At 38.2% G+C, this 21,982-nt stretch overlaps 1 protein-coding gene across 3 annotated transcripts in view; it reads left to right on the forward strand.

Annotated features, from left to right (window-relative positions):
* Positions 1-21,982, forward strand: part of SLC8A1 (solute carrier family 8 member A1) — a 463,121-nt gene that overhangs the window by 1,308 nt on the left and 439,831 nt on the right. The gene's annotated exons all lie outside the window — the stretch shown is intronic.

Below are 21,982 nucleotides of genomic sequence, written 5' to 3' on the forward strand. Positions count from 1 at the left end.
AACCAACTCTTCATTTAAGTATGTTTTTAATCTTAAGATAGAACATGAGAAGGAAAAAAAAAAGAAAGAAAAATTGAGTGTGATTCTTCCTTCTCTGATGACATATATGATACGGAAAATGATTAATAAACAAATGTTAAGAAAATAATAAAAACAGCTTGTAATACTGACCAAGGAGATGGTCTTTGGATAAATTACATATCTGGGAAAAGGATATAGGCAAAGCGACTTAAATTGTGTGGTGGGTTTCTTCAAGTTGTGGATGTTCTCTAAGACCAAAAAATGCGCCAGGGAAAGAAAAAACAAGGTTTTATTTCAATAAGAATACATTATCATTACTAAAATAATTATCATTCTAAATTTTCATCAAATTTAGATGTCTAGTCTATTTAAACTGACAGCATGTTATATTAACAACACATTCAGACTAACCTTTCTACATCTCTAAAATAAGCTATTTTACTTTATCTAAAAATACTAATATTCTATATCTGCAGGCGAGAGAGAGAAGGAGAGAGAATAAACTATGCCTTCTCTTTTTAAACTAACAGAGCTAACTAAACTGTCATAACTTCAGCTAAAGTGGAACAGGCCTTCAAAAGGATGGAGTTAAAATAATTAAACACTACATACCAGCCGGCTTTCTGAAAGAAATAGCACAGCAAGAGTTTTGGCAATTTTCAATATATAAAAGGTTAATCTAAATGATGTCACTAGTGTTTGTAATCGGATGCAATGCATATATGACATCCACTGTTTCTCATTTGCTTATTGCCAAGTGCATTTCAAGTGTGTACCCCTCGTGAGAAATGTCTGTTCCTGTTTTTTCTTTAGTAAACAAATTTATGAAGTAATAAAGAATTACTTACTGCTATTTTATATATATAGTATGTCATCTATGAAAAAAAATTTTGACCATAAACTACTTGCCCTTTTGACTTATGACTTCTTAAGTATTTGGTGATGACTGTACATGTTAGAAAATCTTGAGCTCATATTTTGAGAAGAGAATTGGAAGTATTGACGGTCTTACGTGAAAAAAATATGACTTGAATTCTCTATGCTATAGTTAGCTGAGGTAGAAGCAAATTCACAGAGACCAAGAATGATAGAAAAGTTGAATTTTGTCCTGAAAGCATAGAGCACAGATTTGAGGTGTCTGTCTGTGAAGGGCCAGACCAGATAGCTCCTGAGCCTGGCTGCTACCAAAAGAGCAGGAGAAACAGATGTTTTTAGGGGCTTTGATGTGAACAATATCCCTTAAAATGTTTGGGGAGAATTTGTATGAAAGTAAGAGTAGAGATTTGCTTTTCCAGAGGCATGGAAAATGGTGACCCAGAGGAAAACCCATTAAGTTTCAAGGAAATGAAAATGATTACTCTAAGGAAAAGAGAATCTATTGGGAACTTAAATAAAATAAAAATTTCTCTAATGATTAAAACTGGACATTCCATGGCAGATAATTATTAAAGTATCTTTAAGATATAAAAAGCATCAATTCAAAAGTATCAGTTTTTTTGCACTCAGCCTTCTTTATGGTCCAACTATCACATTCATACATGACTACTGGAAAAACCATAGCTTTGACTATATGGACCTTTGTCAGCAAAGTGATGTCTTTGCTGTTTAATATACTGTCTTGGTTTTTCATAGCGTTTTCTTCCAAGGAGCAAGAACCTTTTAATTTCATGGCTGCTTTTGAACTGTGGTATTGGAGAAGACTCTTGAGAGTCCCTTGGACAGTAAGGAGATCAAACCAGTCAATCTTAAAGGAAATCAACCCTGAATATTCATTGGAAGGACTGATGCTGAAGTTCCAATGTTTTGGCCACCTGATGTGAAGAGCCGACTCACAGGAAAAGACCCTGATGCTGGGAAAGATTGAGCGCAGGAGGAGAAGGGGACGACCAAGGATGAGATGGTTGGAAGGCAACACTGACTCAATGGACATGAGCTTGAGCAAACTCCAGGAGACAGTGAAGGACAGAGGAGCCTGGTGTGCTGCAGTTCACGGGGTCGCAAAGAGTTGGACACTACTTAGCAACTGAACTACAACAAAGAAATGAAAGGGGACAAGTTACCATGGCACTTAGTCTGCTGAGGAGAAAATGGCCTTTTCCATTCCATCGACACCTTGCCATGAAATGGGCCGTGGTCCTCGACTCCTGAAAATCACTGGGCGGGGAGTGGAGGAGGAGATGTCCACTGTACCCTTGATGGACTAAATATTCTTATGGGAGTTCAGGCAAAGGCAGCTTCTTCTTTTAATCCACCCCAGGAAATTCTAATGTGCAACCAGCACTGAGAACCAGTTTCTTTTTGCAATAAAAAAACTGGTCATCAGTCCAGTTTATTTGGTTGAGGGGAGTTAATAGAACAGCTGAAGATAAAAAACATGCTGTTTCCCAGAAAGGTGATTTCTTGGAATTTTGATTGTAGTAATATTTTCTGACAGAAAGTACCTATTGAAAGGTTCCAACATATTTAAAAATCTTTCACTAGATATAGATCTAGTTCGTATCACTCATACCCCCTGGCCTGAATGCTGGCCACAATTATTGAAAAGTAAAAATATATGTGTGTATATGTGACGTTATGGATCTTAACTACAGCTGCCAAGTGAAATTTCATATTGTTTTAGCTAATTATCAAACAGCCATCTGAAAGTGCATATTAATTTTGGATAGCAACAGTTTTCTATGGATTAGGAAAATCATTGCCTTTTTTGCCTTTCTAAGTGTCAAGAACTTTGGAGAGAGGGTGAATGATTTTATGCAGAGGATATATTAATTATCATGTATTAATAAATATGAATAAGAAATTAAGACTAGCCACAATACTAAGAGGCTATGTAGGGCCACACAAGACTCCTTGCACTTGTCAGTAAGAAGTGAAGACTGGGCTCCCTGAGCCCTGCAAAAATGATTCTGGGTTGAATGTAGATAGAGGATAAATAACACTTTTAGATTTCAGCTCAGGTTATAGCAGACTATTTGAGAAAGGGAGTGGAAGCAGTGATTAGAATGATGACTGCTGAGGATAACTTCAGTCTGACAGCCTAGGTTTTAGGTCTGCCTTCAATGTATTAATGGCTAAGTGACTTTGGACAGGTAACATCATCTTTGTAAGCCTCTATTTCCCTCTCTGCAAATTGTGGATAGCAATAACCATATCAAAGGAGTTAAGTAGCAAAGAGCAAAAAAAGAGTTTAGCTTAATTGCCTGTAAATGGTGGTACCATCTTTGTAATCAATATTAAAATCAGATGTATTTTTCTTACAAGACTAATTTCCCTGTCATTAGAAATACTAGACAGAAGAATGATCACATTTTAGAGTATATGAATTCTTGAATTCCTTTCAATTCAGTTTCTAAAGTTAACCCACCACTCATACTGTTCATTTGGGAGATACTGATTCAGTTCAGTTCAGTTCAGTCACTCAGTAGTGTCAGTTAATCACAAACATTGACTTTCCCTCTTACTCCAAATAATATCATGGTGAGTCTGGAAACTATCATTTAAGATGTCAAAAATAAATATAGATGTATATTCACTCACAAATATGAAAGACATACAAAAACTATATCAAAAATAAAGTCATAAAAAAAATGAAGTCATCGTAATAGATGAGAAGGATACCAGTTAACAAGACGTTTCCTTCCTTAATTGTTTTCTAAACAAATTCTGTTTTACATAGAGATAGATGAATCCGTTGAATATTTACCCTATTCAGAGCAATGCATTATATTCCAATTAATAATATGTTATTATAATAAAGTCTCTTCAACAGTTTGCCCTTTCAGAGATAAGATGCAATCATATGTAAAATGACATATATACTATTATGCTGTTATTATGCAATTATCAATTACAAGCTATTGTTGAATTTCATTTAAAGAAATAGAATTTTAACAAACTATTTCTAAATCTTAACTTTATTGATGCTGTACCCATATAGAAAATATTATGAAATAAAAGTTCTTCTTTTTTTTGGTTAAAAGCCTGAGTTCAAGATTCAGACAAATCAATAAAATTCCAACTATGCTTCTTATTGTCATTCTGGGCAAGACCTAATAACTGTCTTGAGGTGTGTTGAACTCTACTGTTTTCCAAAACACTTTCAAGGAAGTCATATATATTAATTTATAAATTCTAAAAATTACCCTACAAGATTGGCAGTCATTTTGCTAAAGAAGAGTGAAGTGAAGTCACATGCCCAAGGTCACACAGCAAGTAAACAGAAAAGGAAGAATTTGAAGCCTATTTTTAGCCTCTGTATTTTGCAGTCCCACAACTGTTTCTTGGCCTTTAAAAGATAGAAACAAATATATTAATGCTTAAAAAAATTAATGTACAAAAAATATACAATATAGAATCTGACAAGAAGTGAGAGCAAGCCACATTATTCTTCTTAGATTCAGTTCAATCACTCAGTCGTGTCCTACTCTACGACCCTATGGACTACTGGACACCAGGCTTCTCAGTCCATCACCAACTCCCAGAGCTTACTCAAACTCATGTCCATCAAGCCAGTGATGCCATCCAACCATCACATCCTCTGTCATCCCCTTCTCCTCCTGCCTTCAATCTTTCCCAGCATCAGGGTCTTTTCCACATCAGGTGGCCACAGTATTGGAGCTTCAGGTTCAACATCAGTCCTTCCAATGGATATTCAGGACTGATTTCCTTTAGATTGACTGGTTTGATTTCCTTGCAGTCCAAGGGACTCTCAAGAGTCTTCTCCAACACCGCAATTCAAAAGTATCAATTCTTCAGCGCTCAGCTTTCTTTTTAGTCCAACTCTCACATCCATATATGGCTACTGGAAAAACCATGGCTTTGACTAGATGGATCTTTCTTGGCAAAGTAATGTCTCTGCTTTTTAATATGCTGTCTAGGTTGGTCATAGCTTTTCTTCCAAGGAGCAAGAGTCTTTTAATTTCATGGCTGCAGTCACCATCTGCAGTGATTTTGGAGCTGAAGAAAACAAAGTCTGTCACTGTTTCCATTGTTTCCCCATCTATTTGCCATGAAGTGATGGGGCTGGATGCCATGATCTTAGTTTTTTGCATGTTGAATTTTAAGCCAACATTTTCATTCTCCTCTTTCACTTTAATAAAGAGGCTCTTTAGTTCTTCACTTTCTGCCAAAAGCATGGTGTCATCTGCATATCTGAGGTTATTGATATTTCTCCCAGCAATCTTGATTCCAGCTTGTGCTTCATCCAGCCTGGCATTTCACATGATATACTCTACATATAAGTTAAGTAAGCAGGGTGATAATATACAGCCTTGACGTACTCCTTTCCTGATTTGGAACCAGGCTGCTGTTGCGTGTCCAGTTCTAACTGTTGCTTCTTGACCTGCATACAGATTTCTCAGGAAGCAGGTCAGGTGGTCTGATATTCCCATCTCTTTTAGAATTTTTCACAGTTTGTTGTGATCCACACAGTCAAAGGCTTTGGTGTAGGCAATAAAGGCTTTGGTGTAGATGATAAATGATAAAATTCATTTCTGGAACTTTCTTTTTCAAGAGCAACAACATTTTGAACGGATGTTGGCAATTTGATCTCTGCTTCCTCTGCCTTTTCTAAATCCACCCTGAACATCTGGATATTCACGGTTCATGTTCTGTTGAAGCCTGGCTTAGAGAATTTTGAGCATTATTTTGCTAGCATGTGAGATGAGTGCAATTCTGCAGTAGTTTGGCATTGCCTTTCTTTGGCATTGCCTTTCTTTGGGATTGGAATGAAAACTGACCTTTTCCAGTCCTGTGGCCACCTCTGTGTTTTCCAAATTTGCTGGCATATAGAGTATAGCACTTTCACAGCATCATCTTTTAGGATTTGAAATCGTTCAACTGGAATTCCATCACCTCCACTAGCTTTGTTCATAGTGATGCTTCCTAAGGCCCACTTGACTTTGCATTCCAGGATATGTGGCTTATTGTCCACTTTATCTGATTAATGAGGAATCTAATCATTTGAAACAATGTTTCTGAGTACCAACTATATAAGAAATAGTTTGATTGTCCTTTATAAACTAATATTTATAAATTGTTGGCTAGACACTTTTGAGAAACAGAGGTTAAATGATTATTTTGTGACTCTATTCCATTCTCTTTACATAATCTTCTCTTTCATAATACCCACTTTTTCAATAAATGTGTCAAAACTAGTATATCCTTCCCCTCCCCCCAGTCTTCACTGTTATACAGCAGAAATGATTTGTATAAAAATGATAAAGTGAGATAAAAATTATTTAAATGAAAGTTAGTATTGTATTCCAGGTCCCATCTCACAGACATATCAAATCACATTTAAATTTCAATTCAAAATTTTAAATGAAGAACAAGAGATCTACTCAGCATTCAACTTACATTTTAGATAATGCTTATGAGCATCAGACCTTCAAGAATTCAATATATAATTTTCACCAATATTATATAGTGGTATATTCATTTATGAAAATTAAAATGTATTTTAACTGTGGTAATAAAACTTGTACAGAAGTTAGTAGCTTATTTTTTTGCAAAGAAAATGGAATGAAAGATTACCTTTAATCCCCTCTACTTTTTATCAGGCATGTGAAAAGGATTAGAGTTCAAACCCACCTTCTCTCACTCTATGCTATTACACATTCAAGAACATTTATTATACTGTTTCCCCAGAGCTAATTTTGCTGCTAATAATTTGAATACTGTTTTGCCTTAAAAAGATAAATATCTATTGTGATTCATGTAGGGGTTAGGGAAAACAAATAAAAAGATGAGTGATTTAAACAACAACAACAAAAAATGAGGTTACTGTAGTTCCCATAAATCTTTAACTTACAATAACTTACAATTCTTAAATTATCACCAATCAACAATGCTACCAACAAACAGCCATAATAATTAGTTAACTTAAAGTACAGAATTTCTTGAGCAATATAAAACGTTGAAAAACTAAAACAAAAGCACAGCATGCTAAAAATCAGAGACCCAAAATTTCACTATAAAGAAACAAATTTGAAGTAACACTTAGATACTTAGTTTTTGTTCAATATGTGTTTACCAAAGCCACAGTTTAGGATCTTTAGGGTAACACAGGCTAAATAAATAACTAGTAGAGAAAATATATGTCCCAAAGCTCTTTTTCTCCCTCAATAATCCATTTGGGTTAAACTAAAACAAAATGTGCCCAATTTACTGGATCATTTTATGTTTTTCAAAGGGATATCTAATAAATATTCACTGAAGAGTTAGAGAACCAGCTCTTCAAAAGTTCACTGAGCTTGTGATCTTCCAAACTACATCTTCCAAAATGTGATCAGAGAAGGAATTATTCTTCAGCATCTTTGGTGCAATAAGAGGTCTTGTTATCTAAAACCAGTGCCTATGAAATATTGTATTAAATGAATCACCATCTCAGATGTTGAAGACAGGCTAACATGCCACTAGCTCTGAGAAATCTTGCAGGTAGATAATCTGGGTATGACCTTGTTGTTAAGCTAAATGATGGTTTAGAATCCAGATAAGGTGTACCCTGACCTCGCAGCCTCCATGGCAGACATCAGTCATGTCATTGTCACTGACTGAGCCTAGGTTGGTCTCAAAGTCATTCTCACTCAGATTATTGCAGGCAGCCATGGCTAATTGGCCAGAGTTAATACATAGGATGAAAAGTAGCTGTCATCCAATCATGGAACCATCTCCTGGAAATAGTTAACCCTGAAAGAATTGATTAAACCCAGGCCTCTAGTTTTAACACAAAGGACAAGCTATTAAACAGCCTCTGTGTGAAATAGTAGAAGAATGCCTAGCTTGTGTGTGTGCGTGCTCAGTGTCTTGAGTCATGTCTGACTCTTTGTGACCCCATGGTAGCCCATCAGACTCCAGGGGGTTCTCCAGGCAAGAATACTGGAGTGGGTTGCCATGCCCTCCTCCAAGGGGTCTTCCTGACCCAAGGACCAAACCCTCATCTCCTGCGTCTCCTGCATTGTATGCAGATTCTTTATCGCTGAGCCACCGGGAAGCCCTGTATACTTAGCTTATGGAATTGCCAGTTCAAGTTCCAACTTTCACAACTTCATCCATATATATGCATAGTTATTCTAAAAGTATAAGAAAGTCTTTTGAATATTGCTTTTGTTGTTTTCAGAGATGATAAAGATACAAATCACCTAAGGGGCTTCCCAAGTGGCACTAGTGGTAAAGAACCCCGCTGTCAGTGAGGGAGCTGTAAGAGACACGTGTTCGATCCCTGAGTCAGGAAGATCCCCTAGAGAAGGGCATGGCAACCCACTCCAGTACTTTTGCCTGGAGAATCCCATGGACAGAGGAGCCTGGCAGGCTATGGTCCGGTCCAAAGGGTCACACAGAGTCAGATACAACTGAAGAGGCCTAGCACACAACATTTTACATCAGTGAAATTGTGTGACTCTGTCGTTATACTAAACCGGTTGGGCTCCTGGAGCTACATTAAAAACCAGGAGACACAATGCTGAAGAACTTGGCCTTGTGGGGCAAAGAATCACAGAAACGGGCTGTCACAAGGCACTTTCAGAAGAACTATAGGAAAGGGTTAATAACACAGGCCAGAAAGGTTCTAGCCAAGACTGTGACCAGAAATGCGACACTTCTTAATTTCATATCTCCAATGCCATTTTCTGACACAAAATAAATAATTCATTTTGAATGAATTAACTTAGTCTGATGACTAATTGAGTGGATAAATGGATGTTTTTATTATTATTCTTGGGGTGGGGGGGCTGTGTTGAGTCTTTGTTGATGCATGGGCTGTCTTTAGTTGCGGCGAGCAGGGGCTACTCTTCGTTGCAGTGTTCAGGCTTCTCATTGCAGTGGCTACTCTTTTGCAGAGCATGGGCTCTAGGGCAAGTGGTCTCAGGAGCTGAGACAAGTGGGCTCAGTAGTTGCAGTTCCTGGACTCTAAAGCAGAGGCTCAATAGTTGCGGTGCATGCGTTTAGTTGCTCCCCAGCATCTGGGATCTTCCCGGGTCAGGGGTAGAACCCATATCTCCTGCATTGACAGGTGGATTCGTTAGCACTGAGCCACCAGTGAAGCTCCTAAATATTCTTTATTTACTCTAAGTAACGTATTTATTATTGAAAGATACGTAAAAGCGTACACATATTATAACAAGTCACACGTGTGCTAAAGGGATACAAAAAAAAAGAATTTTAAAATGATTACTTCATTCTTCTTATAAGAACCAATGAGATAAAGCATGTAATATATTTGGTTCCTAGCACATAATAATTGCTCAATAAATGGTAGCCATTATTGTTATTCATTTAGTAAGCATTTATTGAGCATTTTTCTTTTCAAATACTGTGTTTTGTATATAAAATGATGACTAAGACATAGTCCTTTTTCTCAAATAATGTATTAATAAAGATCCAGGATATAAAGATGAAGAAAAGAAAATTTCCAGACAGGCATGGATGCTCAGGTTCCCACAGGTGAGGGACAGACTCCTTTCTCCAGAAAAATGCAGTGGCGCTCTCTCCACCAGGAGAGGCCTTGGCAGGATGCTGGAGGGCTCGGTCTGCCCCGTCTGGTCTCTGGGGCCAGGGCTGGGTTTCCCTCATGTATGGCAAGAGCCCTACTCGTGCTGTGCTTTTTCTCCTTGGCACACAGTTCACAGCTCTTTGGCCAGTGGCAGCTGTGGAAATTTACACTCCTTGTGTGCTGGAGGCTGTCAATGGGACAGATGTTCGATTAAACCACACCGTCTCCTGCTTTGCCCCTGTGGGTGATGCTCTCACGGTGACCTGGAATTCCCAGCCTTGATATGGAGGCCCTAAACAGTTTGCTTTCTACTACCATGTGGGACCCTTCAAACCCACGAGTGGGCGTTTTAAGGACTGCGTGGTCTGGGATGGGAACCCAGAGCGGTATGATGTCTCCATCCTCCTCTGGAAGCTGTGGTTTGATGACAATGGGACACACACCTGTCAGGTGAAGAACCCACCTGATGTTGATGGGCTGATCAGGGAGATCCAGCTCAGCATCATGCAGACTGAAAAGAAGAAAAGCTCAACCAGGGGGAAAAAAAAAGCTTCTGTTTCTTTAGAATACACAGACTAGCATTCTTACATGGAAGCTGAAGATTTCCCAGAACAAGAACCCTAAGATAAGCTGGAGTCAATGGAAGCTTTTCTTTGGCTTTTTCAGTTGTGATCCATCTTCCAACCAGCGCTGCAGTATATAACTATCTAGATGAGCAACGTTCCTCTGGAGCCAGCATAACACTCTTCTTGAGCAGATACCACCAGACTCACAGACAGCTCTGCTACTAAGTTTTTATTTAATTTTAGAGTGCAAATATTTTTCAAATGCTCACTAGCTTTTGTATACTAAGAAGCTATATTTTTGCCCTTAAACACTCCTTGTGGATTATGACTTATATCTTGGCCTCAAATGAGATCAAATCATCTGTCATGTTTCCTTTGATATATTAATTTCTTTAGTGCAACTTCCTAGCTACTAATGTTGATGTGTTTACTCTTCTCACACTCTCAATTAAAAGATGAACTAATTCTCTCAACAGTTTTGATTAATTAACAGAAACTCTTGCATTCAAACTGTTAAATAACAGTTTGATTTTTATGGCTCTCCTTAAGTATGAGACATATTTTATTGAATTTCTTTCAATACTATAGATGGCAGGTCTTTGTTTTTGTTTGTTTTTGGTCAGTTGATCCAAGGTTTACGGTAGCACAAGCCAAAACCAGAGTAACTAGGGAAAGTGACATAAATGCTAATAGACAAATGTCACCTCCAGATGAAATGCTGCTGCTGCTAAGTCGCTTCAGTCGTGTCCGACTCTGTGCAACCCCATAGACAGAAGCCCACCAGGCTCCCCCGTCCCTGGGATTCTCCAGGCAAGAACACTGGAGTGGGTTAGGTTCGGAGTGCTATTATAACTGCAGTGTTAGAGACAAAACTCAAACAATAGCAACACAAACAAAAACCACAGCAGGATAAGGAGACAGAGAAGGAGACAAGAAAGCATTTTTCGATAGGGTGATCAAAGGAAATGAAATGTGAGCAGAAAACTAAAAGCTATGAGGAAACAATTCAGGTGAATGGAGAGAAGATTTCCAGACAGAGGGGAAAAACAGCAAGTGAAAAGGCAATGAGGTAGAGCATACTTCATCTGCTCAAGGCATGATAAGGGGTCCATTGAGACTCGATAAAAAGAAGAGTGACAGAAAATGACATCAGAGATATAGCTGGCAGCTAATTCATTAGGTCTTTGAAGCCCATAGATTTGGAAAACTCAACTAAGAGACTTTAATTCCAAGAGGACTAGGAACCCATTGGAGTATTATGAACTGAGACATGAAATGAGCTAATTTACATTTTAACACTTCATTCTAGCTACGGTTGGGAGGATAAACTGTAGAAAGGTAATAAATACATAAACAAACCAAGCAATCAAGCAGGTAGTAATAATAGACATCTTTATAGGTCGACTGTCTATATAATCGGTCATCAGAATCGGAACATTTTTGAATATAAAAGGCGGAAGGTGAGTTATCACACTGGATCAACAGCAGTGAACTGGGAACGTCACAGACAAACTGGGACATATGCTCGCCCTAATTAAAGGGCTGTTTTTGAGAATAAATTAGTACTGAGTAGGTGTTCAAAGAAAAGCAGCCAAAATTAGTAGCTCCCAAACTCTTTCACCAAATACTAGTGAACTGAGTATTAATGGGCTATAAACTAAAAATAATTCTTTGAGAGAATAAACCAGGGACTACTACGTTAAACTCAGGTAAACTGGTTCTTAATGAAAGGAGTTCTGGAGTTTTTAAGACACTAAATACCTGAGCACTACTGATCGTATGCAGTATTTACCCATGTATCCATCATTTGTCTATAGATTTTCTTTTTTCAAGGAATTAGTACCTTGTGACCCCAGTCTTCCTTGAAAGTCAGTATGGTTATGAGTAATGGTCCAGGACAAAGCTACAGTTCAGAGAGAGTGGGATGGATGATGGATGCATATGGTTCAGAGATTTGACCCAGGCGTTTTAGTTAGATCGGACTTCCCTGGTGGCTCAGACGGTAAAGTGTCTGTCTGCTATGTAGGAGACCCGGGTTCGATCCCTGGGACGGGAAGATCCCCTGGAGAAGGAAATGGCAACCCACTCCAGTATTCTTGCCTGGGAAATCCCATGGATGGAGGAGTCTGGTAAACTACAGTCCATGGGGTTGCAAAGAGTCAGACACTACTGAGCAACTTCACTTTCTTTTTAGTTAGATTAGTGGGTAGATAACTCAGTGGAATGAGGCACTCCAAACTGTAATTTAAAAGCAATGTCAGGCTGCTTAAGTAGCTACCAAAATATACAGGTTGTTCTTATCCTCTGTAGATGCAAAACAAGCCTGTTTTCATTGTCCATGAATATCTATTTGCTGTGTACTTGTGGTTCTATGGACTTAATTTTTTTAATTTTAATTAATTTTTTTATTGTTTGGGGCTGTGCTGGATCTTTGTTTCTGCACATGGGCTTTCTCTAAGCTGCGTGTAGAGGGCTACTCTTCTTTGTGATTTGTGGGCTTCTCATGGCTGTGGCTTCTCTTGTTGAGGAGTACAGGCTCTAGGGAGGGGCCTGGCTCTAATGCATAGGCTCACTAGTTCTGATACACAGACTTAGTTGCTCCACAGCATGGGGAATCTTATCAGACCAGGGATCGAACCCATGTCTCCTGCATTGGCAGGCATATTCTTTACTACTAAGCCACCAGGGAATTCCCTCTATGGACTTAATTTTATGCCTGGGAGTTTTTTTAAAGTAAAGGCTTCTTGGTGCCCTTTCTTTCTCAATAAGCACCTGGGGTCAGAGTGAGAGTCAGTTAGCCAGAAAAACAGATTTTGAATTGCCACTGACACACACACACCAGAGACATGAATGGAAAACCAAATATGTAAAGTATGGAGGCAAGAGATGAGTTCAGAAATGAAAGAAGTACCTAACCTTGTCAGATACCCAAGCAGACAGTTTTCCTAGCTTCCAGGATGGAGGCTATTGTTTGCAACTGCCTTTCATACTCTCTGATGGGAGTTGTGTGGGTGAGTCAGCAATCAGAGTGCTTGGGAGCTGTTATCAGCTTCTAGATATTGGCTCACGAATGATCCATAAATTCTTAAAAGGTGCTCAAAGGGTACCTCTCTAAATCTCTTTTCCTATTTAATTTTTTATTTGGAGGGGAAGGGTGGGGGAAGGGCTACCCCCTATGTTCCTGTAACAACTACTAACAATGGCAAGTAACACATAAAACAACTTCTTTCTGTTTTCAGTTTGTCTTTCTTTTTAGCTGCATGATATGTGAGATCTTAGCTCCCCAACCAGGGATCGAACCCGCTCTGCCTGCACTGGAAACTCGAAGTCTTAACTGCTGGGCTTCCAGGGATTTCCACAGAAAGCAATTTCTGGGTGCCAGGCACTTTCCTCAGCGCTTTTACACACATTAACTCATTAAATCCGGACAATAACCTTACAAGCTAGATCCTACTATCATCCTCACTTTCAGGTGAGGAAAATGATACAGAAAGACTAAGTAAATCTGCCTACAGTCACACAACCAAAAAATAGTAGAGCTGAACAAATCTGGTTCCAGAGTCCATGCTATTATTTACTTCACTTTGGGCAAATTCTTCATAGAAATTAATGGAGAAAGTTACCTTTTAAATCTAGTTCTAATCCTTATGAGCAAATAGAACATTGTTCCTATTCCACTGACACCGTTAAAGTCTCTAAAGACCCGCAGTTATTACATTTCTCTCAAAGTTTATAGCTCTAATTTCTTAGATGCTTTTATGACATGTGTGTGAAACATGCCTGAAAACTCACCTTTGAAGGTGCACTAGCTTTCTATTTTGTTATTCATTTAGTTAATGTGTTGACAGGGATGAGAGCCACAACTCAGTCAAGGAGTACTTGCAGATGATTTGAGAGCTCCAGGTTCAGGACATGAAAACCCACCCTTATTAAATCGCATTTATTAAGATCTCTGTGAATCCAAAATGCCATCCAGCCTGTTTACAGTCTTCAACTTTGACATCTATTGCAAATGTTGTGAGAATGGTTTTTATGTCTTCATCTGATACTCTGACAAAGTATTTGGCCACATAAGGACAGTGCCACATAGCACATCACTCACTTTCTATCCAGCCTGAATTAGCAATCTTTGAGCATGGTTATTTAGTAAGGGGGCTTCCATGGTGGCTCAGTGGTAAAGAATCTGCCTGCCAATCAGGAGACGTACGTTTGATCCCTGGGGTGGGAAGATACCCTGGAAAGGGAAATGGCAACCCACTCCGGTATTCTTGCTTGGGAAATCCCATGGACAGAGGAGTCTGGCTGGCAGACTACCACAAAGAGCTGTACATGACTTAGTGACTAAACACCACCAATTTAGTAGAAAGTGAAAGCTTAGTCACTCAGTCGTGTCTGACTCTTCTCGACCCCATGGACTGTAGACTACCAGGCTCCTCCGTCCACGGGATTTTCCAGGCAAGAGGACTGGAGTGGGTTGCCATTTCCTTCTCCAGAGGATCTTCCCAACCCAGGGATCAAACACAGGTTTCCCATATTGTAGGCAGACACTTTACTGTCTGAGCCATCAGGAAGGGACTCCACCTAATTGCATTATCAGGCAGCCCATATGCCTCCATTTGGCCCAAAGTGCTTTTGTGTAGCTATGTAAACCATTCTGATGAAGGTCAGAAATCATGTACCAATAGCATTTTTCTCTTCAATTATTTTAAGGTCCCTCAGTGTCATAACAGAGAAGGCAATGGCACCCACTCCAGTACTCTTGCCTGGAAAATCCCATGGACGGAGGAGCCCGGTGGGCTGCAGTCCATGGAGTCGCTAAGAGTCGGACACAACTGAGCAACTTCACTTTCACTTTTCACTTTCATGCATTGGAGAAGGAAATGGCAACCCACTCCAGTGTTCTTGCCTGGAGAATCCCAGGGAAGGCGGGGCCTGGTGGGCTGCCATCTATGGGGTCGCACAGAGTCAGACACGACTGAAGCGACTTAGCAGCAGCAGCAGCAGCAGTGTCATAAGGTTAGTGTGACTTGACTTTGAACATTGAGACTCTTTGTCTCTTTGCACTTCCATGGCTCTTCCTCCAACCTCCAGTGTTCCTATAGAGTACTGATTGGCTCAATGTTCTCTAATAAAAAGGTTTCATACACTGGAGTGTAATATACTTATGCAAAGTATCTGAACAAATTTGAGCAACCAGGTACTTTCTTACCATCACTTTTATCTTTGACTCTAGTTTCCCATTACTAATATTTGCTGTCCACCCCCCTGTACATACATTCAATTGTCTATTCAACACATTTCCACAGACCCTCTGACTCAAACTTTGTTGCTCAGTCACTCAGTCGTGTCTGACTCTTTGCGATCCCATGGGCTATTGCCTGCCGGGCTCCTCTGTCCATGGGGATTCTTTAGGCAAGAATACTGGAGTGGGTTTCCATGCCCTCCTCCAAGGGATCTTCCCAACCCAGGGATAGAACCCAGGTCTCTCGCATTGCTGGCAGATTCTTTACTATCTAAGCCACCAGGGAAGACCATGAATACTGGAGTGGGTAGCCTATCCCTTCTCCAGGGGATCTTCCCAACCCAGGAATTGAACCAGGGTCTCCTGCATTGCAGGAGGATTTTTACCAGCTGAGCTACCAGGGAAGACCTAGACACCCCCTCCTAGCCACTCCCAACTATCTTCCACTTGGTTGCCAATGTGATCTTGCAAAACACAATCTTGATCTGGCATACACATGTAAAATCTTTTAATGAATCCATATAACTTCCAGGATGAAATCTAAATTCGTTCATTTAGTACCAAAGGGCTTTGAAATTATAGCCCTGCCTAAGTTCCTAAGCTTGGCCCTCTTCATCTGCTAATAAACATTCTTGTCCTAGCTTTCTTTACCAGACTACTTATCAGTTGATTCACTGAAATAGTCAAGTGATTCAGATCTACTTTTTCTCACATGTTCGTTACCTTCGTTCTTCAGTGTGTTTTATTTTTCCCCCTCTTTTCACTTAATAAACCCTGCACTTGCTTTAAGACTCAATACAAGAACCATTCTCTCTGTGATGCTTCCCTCCCCATTACCTAACTCTGATCTGTATTTTTCCTTTGCTGCACTCTGCCTCTCTCTCTGTGATAATACTTAGTATTGTCAATATGTACTTTCTCACCTCCTTGTTAGACTCTGTACAACTTGGTGACACATACTTATCTTGCTCTTTATATGTGAAGGACTTCATACATAAAATATCTGACATACTTTAGGTGTAATCTATAAATGTTTATAGAATCATGAAATGAGTAGGTCAACATCATTCTCAGTGGATGAAGAACTAGAAGAAAATGTTCTCTAAAGAGTTACATTTTCCTCTTGTCTTCCACATGCCCCTAGCAGGTAGTCTATTCCTCATTTAACTCAAAACTGTTGTGCTAATTTAAAAAATCTTACTTGTCCTTTATGTTCTAAGGTCTACCTGACTAACTTATAAACATATTTTTGTAACATTATTCATTCACATGATGTGTGGACTTGTGTGGTTGATGAAGTCCAAAATGTAGAGTCTGTTTATTGTTGTTGCTGCTGCTAAGTCGCGTCAGTCGTGTCCAACTCTGTGCGACCCCATAGATGGCAGCCCACCAGGCTCCCCCGTCCCTGGGATTCTCCAGGCAAGAACACTGGAGTGGGTTGCCATTTCCTTCTCCAATGCATGAAAGTGAAAAGTGAAAGGGAAGTTGCTCAGTCGTGTCCAACTCTTCATGACCCCATGGACTGCAGCCCACCAGGCTCCTCTGTCCATGGGATTTTCCAGGCAAGAGTACTGGAGTGGGGTGCCATTGCCTTCTCCACTGCTTATTATTACATGACCCAAATTCACCCATCTCAAAAGGTATCAGCCTCAACATGAAAGGATTTACACAGAAGAGAGGGTGATTAAAATCTCTCTCTTTTAGATGACTATTCTTTTAAATTATCTTATCTTCCACTATTCACAGATATTCTGAGAATAGCTTTTCAAAAATCAAGCACTGGTTTATCTGGTTATAAAGGGCAAAAGTAACACATGGTGTTAAGGAGAACCTTCCATTAGCATTTGTAGCAATGTTATCTAGATCTTGACCAAACTGTTTGAAGTACTTGTCATGAGCAGTATTTTCTGTCATCACCAGTTCTGAAATTCTTTTGGATAACATTTTGAAAAATGGATTTTTATCAAACAAAACTGGACAAAACTTGGGTAATACCTCGAGTTGGATCTGGAAACTTGCCTCAGTTTACCAGTGTGCAAATGGGATATACCATGTACTCCTAGTTATATCATCTGCTTATTTAAAGCAATGTGGTGTCCCATTTAGGTAATGTCTAAAAATATAGATAGAACCTAAAATTTGACTTTAGGCTCTGTATTTTTCCATTTATTAGAGTTAGTGTTGTTTCCTACCAATGAGGGGGGAAAATGATAATGAGTAAGTGGTGAGTGCCTCATAATTGCTAGAAGAGTTTTTCCCAGAGCTCTTCATATGTACTCCTGAATGGATCTGCTTTATTTTGGAGTAAAAACTGAAGATAAAACGATACTGTTTGAGAACCAAATAATTTCTGACATCTAACAACTAAAGAATAACTGATAGTCCTTTATGACAAAGATTAACCCTATCAGCAAAGGAGGTATGTTTTTAAACAGGTATTAGTTTGTTGGTTTTTTGGCCCTGTGGCACTTGAAGTCTTAGTTCCCTGACCAGGGATCAAACCCACACCCTTTGCAGTGGAAATGCAGAATTCTAATGACTAGACCATCAAGGAAGTCCCAAATAAGCCCCAGTTTCAATACTTGAAGATTTAAAAAAAAAAATTATTACACTCAAAATTCTATGCCCTGGATCCAAGTTCCAACTCTGTCACAAAGTTTATAATTATTAAGTAACTGATTTCCAAACTCTGTTTCCTCTATGAGATAAGGTAGCTGGACTTTGTAACCCCTAGAATCCCTTCTTGCTGTTACAGTTCATGATCAAAAATTACATGAGACAATGGAGTCGTAATAGACTTATAACAAAGTTCTCATTGTACATGGTGATTTTTTATCTGCTGATACATCTGTGATTTGTTCTGACACCCACTCTTTGTTCTTGATGTTGCTTATCATTTTTACATAACCCGTCCTAGTCATTGTCATCTGATGAAATAATAAGGAAACATAATTGGAAAAGAAATGAAAACACGCTTTAAGAGTGTGTCCTGAACTTGGACCTTTCTCTTTTCTCCTACACATTTAGTACAGGATATGGTCTATATACCATTTACTTTCAGACACAAAGAGAATAATAAGTACTATTATGACTCATTTGTTGAGCCACTACGTTCTAGACAGACAAGTCAGAATTTGAACATATATCTTCCTGACACTAAAATTTATGGTTTTTCTACTATGTCTTATGACTCGGATAATCACTGTTCAAAATGGCATTTTTTAATTTCATCAGCAATAAAGAAATTGTGCCTATGAGCCATCATAAAACTGTGTATAGCTTTTCAACTTAATCTTTAGTTTATCTATCGTGGTGCTTATATTAAACAGACAAATCTGGTATCAAATTTTATCTCCCAGCAATATGACTTGTTGCTCAAGGATTAACTTCAGTTCTTCATTTGTAGTGAGCTTCCCACATGGCACTAGAGGTAAAGAACCTGGCCGCCAATGCAGAAGATGGGAGAGACATAATTCAGTCCCTGGGTTGGGAAGATCCCCTGGAGGAGGAATGGCAACCCATTCCTTCTTGCCTGGGAAATCCCATGGACAGAACCTGGCAGGCTATAGTTTGTGGGGTCGCAAATAGACATGACTGAATACATAGACTTCACTTGTAAAGGAAAGATAGTCATATAGTCGTCAACATTTTGGTGGGGGAGGGATGGCCAAATGAAATCATGGGTGAGAAAACCTAAAAGCATGATGACAAATAGTTCTCCTTTACTGTTTCCCCATGTATTTCCTTCTACATTAAAATCATCAGACAGAAAAGCAGAAGTTCTTGCCTCTGCTCCCAGCTCTGCCAATGGCTGACACAAATTACACTTAAGGATGAATGACATGAGCTTTCTTGAATATCAGCCAAAGGAGAGATGAAATAACCTCTAGGTCCCATTTGGTTTATGTAATTTATTTAATCTCAAATGCTTGTGTTTCCTCTTTGTAACCTGGGGTTTATCTTTAGTGTAACAAAAATTATTTCCAAACGAGCTATTGGATTAAGGGCAAAAAATATCCAGGTACATAGAAGAAATTACAAGGAAAATAGGTGGATCACCAATAGGCAGAGGGACAGCTAGACCTATTAGGTCTGTTTGTTATTAGAACTTGGGCCAAAAGATTCAAATATTTGATTGTAATGATTGCAGAGGCCTGCAGAAGGGAGAAGGCAAACACATATTTGGGTAGATCAGGTCTGACCTCGTGTTTCTTAAAGTTGCAAAAAGGGAAAAGTATCAATTTAAAAAAAAAAGAGAGAAAAAAAGAATGAAGAAGTAGAAAAATCCATGACAGATGCAGAATATAGCTCTTGATGCTTGTACATTGACATAAATAATGTGAGAAAGATCACTGGACGATGATGGTGGGAGAACTGAAGTCTAGGCTAGGTTCTCCAACTTCCCAGTTCTGTGATCTCGGTAAATTTATTTTCATTTTCTAGATCTAAGTTTCTCTGACCATAAAATAAGAGCTTGAGTTGGTTGATGACTAAATATCCCTCACAATGATTGAACTTTATGCACAAGAGAAACAGGTATTATGTAATATTATCCTTTTTTTTTATGAAGAGAATACTTTTTTGTGTGTTAGCCTTTGGGCCTTACAAATGCAGAGTATAAATTCTATATTTTATCATAGGGCTTTTTATTTTCATATTCTAATATTTCAAAAATATAAATTTGGTAGGAAGTATAGTGAATGGCAGGATTTTCAAGTTCAGATTTGAGAAAATATTGCTTATCAATTCCTCGTTGTTCTTGGCTTGTAAATAGTCCTATTCTGTCTCTAGTGTAGAAAGTTTCTCTCTATATATATTATTATATATATTATAGAGATATAATATAATTAGCTTCTGTGTTCATATGTCGCAACTAGTTATCAGTCATATAAAGTTATATGTGCTTTATACAGTAATTTTTGTTTCTTTTCACTGATATTACTAATACTTTGTGTTCAATATCTTTGTTAAACTTACAAGTCTTTCATCTCAAGTTTTATTCATGGACATTCCTGGTTATATGAATAGATAGTTGTGAATTCATGACTTTTTCCCAATCCCCACAAATCATCTCAAAACATTACCATGTTATATGCAATTTCACACTTTCAGCATACACACAGAATTTTTCATTTATTGGTTTCATTAAGTACCTAAAAGATACTCATCTTTGTTTCCTCAACATTTAATGGAATGCTAGGTATATAGGAAATTTTAATCAGTCTTTAATAAATTAATAGATTTATGTTTATAAAAAGAAGCACAGTTTATGTATTCCATGTATAAGTGGAAGATTTAGAAAAACAAACAATTAGAAGATATGAAAGGAGTAAATGAAGATCTGAAAACTATACAACAAAAATTATTCTGTGTTTATTACCTTCTGAGATACTAAAGTTTCTGTTTAGAGTCAAAACCAATAACCAAAGTTTAAAACAATATCAAGAAACTAATCTCTTCGTGCCTTCTAATGAGCCATATATTTCAAAGTCAAGCACATTGGTTCTATCCTCATAAATCAAAAAAGATTTCAAGTGATTTATAATATTTAAATGATGCATACTTTCCTTGGATATGAGTAAAATATCCACACACTTTCACTAGTTTCTTGGTGAAAGAAAAACTTATATATATTTACTGTCATCAAAGCTCTGATGAATGTACCTTGAGAGGCAAGGAATAAACAGATTTTTGTGTTTGTTTTCAACCCAAGTATAATGGCACAAGTGTAAAATATTAGAAATGTATCATCATGTCACCTTTCCCCACCCCTGGAAGTCATCATTCTACTTTCTTTTTTTTTTTAATATCTATTTTTCTCCTTCTATCAGACCTCTGGTAACTCTCAGATACTATGAACTCAGGTTCTGCTGTTTTGTTTTTAGTTTTATTGAGAAATAGTTGGCAAACATGACTATATAAATTCAAGGCTTACAGCCGGATGGTTTGATTTATACACATGGAGAAATGATTAGCACACGTTCAGCTAACTTCCATCATTTCGTATAAATACAACAAAAAGAAATGAAAGGAGATACACGGAGAATTTTTAGATTCTTAGGATCTATTGTCTTAGTAACTTTCCTATATATCACACATCAGTGTTAGCTATAGTCAACATGTTGTACAATACTGCCCAGGTGCCTATTTACCTTATAGCTGGATGTATGTACCTTTTGACCACCTTCTCCAATTCTCCCTTCTTCCTCCCTCTGCCTCTGGTAACCACCAGTCAGACCTCTTTTTGTACAAGTCTGGTGTTCTTGTTTTGTTTGGTTTTAGTTTTTTTTAGATTCCACATGTAAGTGAGATAATACAGTATTGTTCTCCCCATGTCTGGATTATTTCACTTAGTATAATGTCCTCCAGTTTCATCCATGTTGTTGCAAATACATCTGGAGATGAATGATGGTGATGGTTGGACAATAATATGAATATGCTTAATACCACTGAACTAACTACACTTCTAAAAACAGTTAAGATAGTTTTAGTTGATCTATGTTTTGCCACAATAAGTTAATTTTAAAAATTTTTAGAGAAACAGTCATCAAGTGAAGGTGAGTGAGTTTTTTCACTTCACACTGGGCTATAAAATCTGAGAACTGCATTTTCACAAGGTGAGAACTTGGTGATTTAAGAAAAGTGTTTTGTTGGCTAAAATTT

This window comes from Bos mutus, chromosome 11, assembly GCF_027580195.1.
Source record: "Bos mutus isolate GX-2022 chromosome 11, NWIPB_WYAK_1.1, whole genome shotgun sequence".
NCBI lineage: Eukaryota > Metazoa > Chordata > Mammalia > Artiodactyla > Bovidae > Bos > Bos mutus.